The sequence below is a fragment of the Uranotaenia lowii genome, chromosome 2 (assembly GCF_029784155.1).
Source record: "Uranotaenia lowii strain MFRU-FL chromosome 2, ASM2978415v1, whole genome shotgun sequence".
Classification (NCBI taxonomy): Eukaryota; Metazoa; Arthropoda; class Insecta; order Diptera; family Culicidae; genus Uranotaenia; species Uranotaenia lowii.
In genome coordinates, this window is record NC_073692.1 from 133,153,549 (window position 1) to 133,163,346 (window position 9,798).

Consider the following 9,798-nt stretch of genomic DNA (forward strand, 5'->3'; position numbering starts at 1 on the left):
TGAGGGGACAAATGATAGTGGGCTCCAGGTAGGTCTTTCAATATCAATTAGATTTCAAATAAGCCGTCAACGTAACAATTTTTTTTAGGGCAACCAATTTGATGAAGTGAATGCACTGGCAGTCCCTGTGCTCCGGCTAAGCGGTTGCAATCGGTTCCGATCAGGTCGAAGGAGACTCAAGGTCTGGCTCTGAAACCATTCATCAATTGTTCGAATGGAACTGTCCGCCAACGGCCAGTAAGTAGTGATTTTCCCCTTAATAGAGTGCTGTGCTCTAATTAGATTTTCTTTTACTTCCTATTTACAGATAGGCTGAAACATCTGGAAATGTTGTTCTGTGAGACGAAATTCGGAATCAAGTTCAAGACATAACGAATGGTCAATGAATCTTCACATTTAAATATTGATATAAGCGAAGGTAATTGAAATGTGAAACATTTAAACATACATAGTTTAATTATCAGCGTCGGAGAATCTATCATTGTCTCTAAATTACTCTTTGGATTAGGTCTTACTAGCATGCGTGTGGACAATATTGAAAGAATCCTCAGCCCGGTGTACAATCAAATGGTCAGATTATCTTCTGGTGCATTCTGCACAAGTCCTATCGAATCGATCATGGTAGAATCTAGCCGGTTTACTTTTCGATACAAGATAGTTGAACGTTTGACTGTTATGGCAATACGGATGACGGAGAGAAACCCGAGCAGTTCAGAGTGCCCTATGGCAAAACGTTCAGATGACTTATTTAAAGCAATTACCAACTTATCGATTCCAAAAATATGCACACCTTTGAGATTAACGGACCGCGAATGGTACCGGAAACCACCTCGTGTAGACAACTGGATGCGTCGAAAAGTAAAAGCGGGCGATCCAAGTTACAAAGTTCTTACTTTTTTCAATGATATTATACAAACCAAATATTTGAACTATTCCCATCTCTATACCGACGGATCGAAGCTTGGCGAGGAAACTGGTGCAGCTGTCATCATTGGTCGACAGATAGAACTTTGCTGTTCGCTACCAAAATCCGGAAGCATCTTCTCTGCTGAAGCTTATGCGCTTAAAATTGCAGCTGAAAAAGCGAAATACCTGCAACATTCGATCATCTTTACTGACTCGGCAAGCTGTATTGATGCACTTTCGAAAGGACACTCAAGACACCCATGGATCCAAGAGGCAGAAAAGGCGTTAGTCGAAAACAATGTTGTTGTTGCATGGATCCCTGGACACTGTAACATCCCTGGTAACGAGTTAGCGGATCGTTGGGCAAACGAAGGACGGAAGAGTTCACCGATGGAGTTACCCATTCCAGCAGCAGACGCAATTCGATTGGTCAAAACTAGGTTGAATGAGGCATGGCAATCTGAATGGAATTGGTCGCAAAATCTTCTGAGACGTGTTAAACCATCTATATGTGCTTACACCGACAGGAAATGCGCATCTGAACAGCGTCTGTTAACTAGGTTACGTATCGGACACACTCGTTTAACACACAGCTTTCTCTTGGAACGATCTATACCTCCTGAATGCTCTTTTTGTGGAGTAAGAATAACTGTCCAACATATTCTGGTTGATTGTAGAGGATTTGATCAAGCCCGACGAGCCTGTGATATGGAAGGTTCAATCTATGATATTTTATCGAATTGTACAAGCAAAGAAACCAACGTTGTAAAATTCATAAAACTCTGTAATCTGACGGATAAGCTGTAGATGTTTTTGTTGTTATAGTAACAGACACGAATGCCATGTAAATGGTAAAATGTCTTTAATAAAAAAATAAATAAATAAATACATAGTTTAATAAAATGAAAAAGATCAAGAATTTGTTTTAATTTTCTAACGTAAGAAATCTGGAAGTACTAGAGTTTTTAGGACCACGGAATCAAAGATAGTATCCTTTCAAATTAAAATCAAAACGACGTTAAAGTGAATGAAAAAGCCATGAAATCGAACGAAAAACGATTTTGTTTCGAAGAATGTCGTCTTTTGAATCAAAGAAAATGATTCATGTCAAAAAACGCATTTCTTTGAAGCAAAGGAAAATGTATTTGAATCAAAGTATTTTTTTATTTATCCCAAAATCAAAGGAAAAAATCCTTTGTTTTCGTGGTACTTTCCTTTGAAATAAAAAACCTTTTCGCTGCGTGTGGGTATGACAAACTGCACATAGTAAATGGTGGTAAAAGTACTATGTTGGTATTAACGCCTAGATTTTTGATACTAAATACTTAACTATGGTTCTAAATCACGATTCAAAATACTGAATTATGGGTATATCATATAAGTATAAGTAAAATCATGACGCTGTATTTAAAAAGCCACCCAAGCAACCAAAAGTCGCATACTAACTTAAACACGGGATTCCGAAGTTCACATTTGGTTGCAGAATGGTTTTAAGGGACTTCCAAGGAACTCATATTACGTAAAACCCGAATAGAAAAGTATGATGAAAAAACCATGAATTCCATGTTCACGAACCATAAATTATTCGGTTTTCACATTAATTATTATCGTCCTCGATACCGTGAATGCACATTGAAATTCATATTTTTCGACCATACATTTCATCGTTTTGACGAAAATAACCATGAAAAAGGGGTATTGTTATGCAGCGTGACCATGAAAAAAATGGCGATTTTCCATACATTCGGAAGCCCAAAAATATAAAGTTCATGGTTATAACAGCTTCCAATTTTTCATAGTAAAACCATATTAATCCGATGATTTTAAATGTTAAACCGCTGTAAATAAAATCTTTGCTCATGGTGGATATTTATTGTTATTTTTATAGTTATTGTTATAGTTACATTGGAAATCATTGTTCGGTTACAGTAATACCATGGTCTTTGCTATTCGGGAAGTTACTCAGATTCTTCCATCGCCTTTTAAAGGGCTAACGGAATAAAAATAAAACTTCAAAGGAACTTTTATGCGACATCTTCTTAAAGGCAATCATAGGGTCTGCTATGCTCTTTCTAACGTACCAATAAGTTCACATCAGGAATTTTTAGGAGAATTTTAAGCGACTTGTCAAATATTTCTGACATTTCTGTCATTTTTTTTTTTGATTGTTTACATCTGCAGAACATTCAATGCAATTCGATAATTCAGAGTTGTGCTAGCCAGGAAAAATTTATTTTCACCACCAGGAGGAAAAAATACTTTAGAGCCCTTGACGAGCATCAACTGAACCTGGATCTGGAGCATCAACTGGAGATCAGCTGTACCTAGTCAGGAAACCCTTGAATCGTCATGGATATAGTAAAAACCAGACAGTTACGCCTGGGCGAGGCTAAATTGTTACTCGTCCGTCATCATCCATTTTCCCGTCTGCGAAATCGGAAATCCTTATGGTCAAGACCGGTGTTCTTAGAACTCCCAGTCAGCTCTAATGCGGATCACCATCACCACGAATCCCCTCCGAAATTGCTAGAGATTCTTTGATCCAATCAAAGTCAACAACTTTGATCGGGCAAAGTCCTGCGGCAAGTGTTTTATTCCGTGTTTGTGTCTTGTAAATTAACTTTGCTGGCGATTTGGACACATCCACATAGTTCCGGAAGCCCGAGCCACTGGACAAACAATGGTTTGCCGCATTTTTTTAAATTTCAAGTGAGTAAATTGTATTGGTGTTGAAAAATGTGCGATTGAAAAAACCGAATAAATAAAAAAAAATGATGAGAAAGTTTTGTTTTTCTTTTTTAAATCAATGCAAGTCCATGTTAGTAGCTTAGTAGATATTTTAAACTTTGACTACACAGTAAACGAAAATTACCGAGTTCGGTAATTTTTTTACCGAAATCCTAACATGTGTAAATCGGTAAACTGTTCGGTAATTTTTTCGGTAAAAAATAAACGAACATCGGTAAATCGATTCTTCATTTACCGATGTTCGTTTATTTTTTACCGAAAAAATTACCGAACAGTTTACCGATTTACACATGTTAGGATTTCCGTAAAAAAATTACCGAACTCGGTAATTTTCGTTTACTGTGTACACAGTAAACGAAAATTACCGAGTTCGGTAATTTTTTTACCGAAATCCTAACATGTGTAAATCGTTAAACTGTTCGGTAATTTTTTCGGTAAAAAATAAACGAACATCGGTAAATGAAGAGTTGATTTACCGATGTTCGTTTATTTTTTACCGAAAAAATTACCGAACAGTTTAACGATTTACACATGTTAGGATTTCGGTAAAAAAATTACCGAACTCGGTAATTTTCGTTTACTGTGTACCTTTCACTTTATTTTATCATATAGAATTTGTTCTCTAACTAGAGAGCTCAAAAAGTTCTCTACACAGTAAATGAAAATTACCGAGTTCGGTAATTTATTTTACAGAACGTATTCTGTAATTCGAAAATTTTCGGTAATTGATTAATCTGACGTCCACAGTAAATGAAAATTACCGAGTTCGGTAATTTATTTTACAGAAATAGTTCTGTAAATGGAAATTTTCGGTAATTGGTCAATCTGACGTCTAGTTTCCACCGAACCTCGTTAATCTGTTTTCGATTTACCGAAGCTCGTTAATTTATTTGTAAACAAATCTCTTCGCAGTTCATTTTCGGTAAAAAATCGCCGAAAACTGTAAAGTATAACTGAAAACAGCATCGCTGAGCAAGACAAAAGCTTCAAAATTTGTTTGACATTTGATGACAGTTAATTTATTCCGAGTCTCCCTTCTCACTCTTGCAATCGTAAATAATCGTCTCGAGTTTTTTCATGTACGCGAGTGGAATACCAATAACTTGTCAGGCCATCTTCGCCATTTTTTTTCCTTTGCAGTGGGAAAGCAGGCTCAGACCATGGTTGAGCCCTCGATCGCCATTTTTCGGAAGCCGGCTCGTGAATTTTATTATTGTGAAAAATAATTGTGTTTTATTTCGAATTGCTGGTAAGTATCAACACGTATCAAATAGTCAACCATCACCAAAATCGGTATCTTTATCAGTCGTTCAATTTACAGTCACAACAATCGTCCAGCAGCTGACTGCCCCAGCGCCATCAAAAAACTTCGAGGTAATGAAGGTTTTTGTCCAGTTATGCCGTCGAACTTGTGTTGCTGTTCTTTGGAAATATGATTTTCAAGGATCCGTTTCCGGGTGTTGTTTGTGACATTTTGTAGATGAAATAAAATAAAAATGAGGTGTATTGGGCGTTCGATTGAATTCTGAGCCTATCAAAATTGAACTTTTTCGCTTGAAGCGTCTTTTGAAAATGTCGGTTATGTTTACCGAAAACAGGTAAATTTTCCGCAATTTTTACCGAAAACCGTAAAACGTTCAGTGATTTCAGCTTATAATACGCTGTGTATTCATTATAAGCTGATACAACCGAACGTTTTACGAGTTTCGGTACAAATTATGGAAAATTTTACAGTTTTCGGTAATCATAACCGGCATTTTGGTAGAAACTACAGATTTTCGGTAAAAACTACCGAAATCTTGGTAAAACAGAACACATATTTCGGTTAAATTCACCGATTGTTTGTAAAAATTATCGATTGTTCGGTAAAAATTACCGACTGTTTGGTAAAATTTACCGGTTGTTCGGTAAATATTACCGAACTTTTAAAGTTTTTCGGTAAAAAAATTACGGTATTTCGGTAATTTTTACAAATTATTAGAAAATAATTACAGATATTCGGTAATAATTTAATGAATTTCGGCAATAATAACAGGTATTTCGGTAAACTCTACCAGTTGCTCGGTATATATTACCAAGCTTTTATAGTTTTTCGGCTAAGCATTACGCAGCCTTTCAGTAATAATTACAGGCATTTCGGTTCTACTTAACCGCGGTTGTTCGGTAATATAACGAGCTGTCACCACTGATGAACTGATGTACAAGCTAAGCCTTGAAAAGTGTGTAAAATCCCGACGACCGTTTTGAATCAATTTTATGTTTTTTGGTTGAGCCGCCAGATGTCTCCAATGACACCAGAGAGAACTGTCAAGAAGAAAATGAAATGTAAACAAAACAAAACAACAAACTTTTAGTCAATTATGAAAAGGTCGTATCTATTTGACGAGTTTCGATCAAATTGATGTTGAAGATTCGTTACACATTTCTGATTTGCATTATCAAAATTTTACGCTTAACGCTGTTTTTCGAATTGCTTCAAACTAACATGAAGCACTTAATATAAACAGATATAATGCGTGAAAATGCCCGCTCAGAGAAGCCTAGAATCTGTATTTCTTTGTTGGTTTGTTAATTTTAAGCTCAACTGGATAAAATAACTGGTTCGTCTGGCTTGTTCAAAGTTGTTAGTTAGCCTCTTTAGTAAAAAGAATCGAGGTAAAATGCATCAGATGAATTTACCTTGCTGTGAATATATTGAAGCCGTCCATTTTTCCAGTTTATTAATTTTTCAGATCATATACAATTGCGCTCTTCCAAGAATCAGGTACTTCAAAAGTTGATTCGGCTTGTTTAAATGATAGCATTTGAAATTATGAATACGTTTCTGGAATTTTATAATTCAAGCTTGTATATGTGTCATTTCGTCAGTCTCTCTAGGGACAATATGATAATGATGCTATTTTTCTCAGCTGAAATTTATTCTTAGTTCATCTAATTATATACATAGAGCAATTCATCTAATTGTATTTAAATTTATTTATTAATGAGTTCAAACACCATTTCGCCCTCTCGAAAAATTCTTACTTGCAAAAGAGCTATCTAGAAACAGTGCCATCTGTTGCGCCGTTCAAAAGTTACAAATCAAGCAATAGATGGCACTGTTTTTCGTCACTTTTTAACGGCTTCTTTAAAAGAGAGCACTGGAAATTTTACACAAGTTTTTGAAGATTTTTTGTTCGAGCTTGTACATCAGTTCATCAGTGCTGTCACTGTCAATAATTTGACAGATGGTCTTAGATAGGATCAGTCGAGTTTCGGTATTTTTTACCGAAAAAGGTCTGTAACATTTGACAGCTGTCACTTCTCTGCCATGGAAAAAATTACCGAACGGTTTAACCGATTTACACATGTTAGGATTTCGGTAAAAAAATTACCGAACTCGGTAATTTTCGTTTACTGTGTCTAGTTTTTACCGAGTTCGGTAAACCGGTTCTTGATTTACCGATGTTCGTTAATATTTATGTAAACAAATCACTTTGCCGTAAATTTTCGGTAAAAAAACACCGAAAACTGTAAACCAGTGTCGATGTCATCGCAAACGTCAAATTTCGAGCGTCCGTTTCTGGCAGCTTTGAGTGCAACTGTCTCTTTCTGATAACCGCGATGTACTACCGTGTGCTGGAGCGGGATGCTAAAAATAACAACCGTGGCCGTTTTAGTCTGTACTCGATTCTTTCGCCTGACATTTTCTTGTTTTCGGATATGTTATTCGTTTCGGTCATCGCGCGCCGGTTTTTGAAGCGAGAAAAAAAAATATGTTTATTTATTCGATGCGTATTTCGCTTGAAACTCCATTGATTGTTCAAGGATTCGTCAGTCAGTAACACGTAATACTATTTGTGTTCCGGTGTGGAGGTGATTCTGTTTCCTGTTTAGAAAAAAAAAGCAAATTTGAATCTTCCGATGTGTTCGGCCAATTCAACCGTGATGTCTGCCTGAGGTAACGCACAGAAATCAGCTGACAACAGACAATTCCACTTTTGCCAAGAAGTGTGTGGGCGGGAGCCCGAGCAATCAAGAAGGATGATGTTATGGAGTTCCTGCTGTCAAAGACTTGTGTCCGGAGGTGAGAAAAATGGTAATCGAATAACAATCATTCCACCAAATATTTGCTTTATCTTTTCGAGTTGGAAACCTAATTTATTCGTTTATTTTCAGGTTTTACTATTTGCATCGGATGTGAAAAAAAGTTCTGAACGGACTGCCTGTTTCCGGAAAACGACTGTCTTGTCGTTTGGGGTTGCTATTCGCAAGAAAAATCCGGACCCGAAATAGCGGTGGCTAATGGATTCAGGTTCAAATTGAGCACCTTTCCTTCGCCTGGGATAATCATCTTTTTGGATTAGGATAGTGTTCCGTATGATGAGCCAGCGTGAAGGATTAAATTTCGAATGCAGCCGATGCACTGATGGATCCAGAAAAGTGAAAACAAATTATCTCGACGTGAGTAGCTCAAAACTTAGGTAAATTCCTGGAAAAAAAAAACTCAAAACTTACCACTGAAACGCGCAGAACGCCCTTTCATCTGTATATTTCCTAAAACAAAATTTATTTGAATTTTCCCTCTGACGAGTTTATCATGTTTCACTGATTTTTTATTTCATTTTTTTTTGGTTTGGATAAAAAATTGAAAGGATCTGATTCGTGTGAAAAATTCATTCGACCCGGTTGGTTTTACGGGATTGCTCGATGTTGAAAAGAATTCAAGTACAAAAATGAAGATTTCAGGTCTTCCATATTTTTTGCTTGTTTTGATGTTTCCCTCGTTTACAGGAGCTTCTACAGATCGGAAGTATCTCTACCGAGGGCTCACATTGCAAGGACCATCTCAGCAGCAGCCAGCAGTAGAATTAGGCCACGTTCAGATATAGTCCGCTTGAAAATCGGACAGCGTTCGAAACTTGTAAGTACTTTTGAAAGAACAACAAATAAAAATGAATGTGAAAGAAAATATTCTTAAATGTTTTCAGATTTTTCAATTTCTATAGAAAAGGTTTCCAGATAGTTTTATTTGACTGATTGTAAGGTAAGTTGAAAACTTCCAATGCCTACATGTTTCGAATGAAATTGAATACCTACCCATTATTTTCATGTTAATAATTATCTCTCTTCATTTGATACTACAATAGTTCTAACCAAGAGATTTTTTTAATAGAGATTTTGGTGATTTCGAGAATCTAAAATTTTAAACAGAAATGTCGTCTGGAAAGAGATTTTTTGTCTAAAACTAAAATATCTTATTTGGTTTTCAAATCTAAAATTTGAAGCACAGTTTGAAATTCCCAAAATGTTAACCAGAATCAATCTGATCGGAAATCAGCAACACACAAATAAATTTACAAAACAATATTTAATCTTTAATTAAAATTTAAAAAACAGTAATTAATCTTTATTTTTTCAGTAATCATTCAAAAATGAAGCACTGATCCTGTGCGTTGGTTGGTTCTGGAATAATGAAAAGCGAAAGGAAAAGTTCAGGTGGTGCGGTGTTAAACGGTGGATAACTGAACACTAATTGGAAATGAAATTTCAAAAGTGAGAAGTCTAAAATGGGATTTAATATGACAAAGATTATTACATATTTATTTATGTTTCAATTTTCAGAGTACCGTGAGGCGTTGATTCTACGGCATTCAGCGAACATTATCTTATAAATTATAGAATTGGTAGTGCTGGCATGCGTGCAACAAAGATGGTATTATTATGTGGCATGTGATTATATGATAGAAGAATAAATATTAAATTGAGAGTTTGTAAATATATTCCAAACTATTTTCTGAATATAACTATTTCATATGGTTGAGCTTTTAAAACATTGTGCGGTTAGTGCTTTTGTTCTTTATTATTCGGATTATCATAAATAAAACGTATCAATTGCGGTCATAGATTAAATTAATAATTAAATAACAAAAAATATGAACTTCAGTGGATTTACATAAAATGATTAATTAATAACTTGAAAATGTTAATCACTTTTGGTGAGGTTTAGTTTTGTCTAACTTTATTAGGATTCTGCGAACCAGTTGCATTGCAGCTTTAGTATTCGAATGATAATTTGGATATATGATTTTTTTAAATTAAAAACAATTATATAGTAAACACTAAACAGCATGTCTGTTAAGAAATGTTGTGAGGCGTTAACAA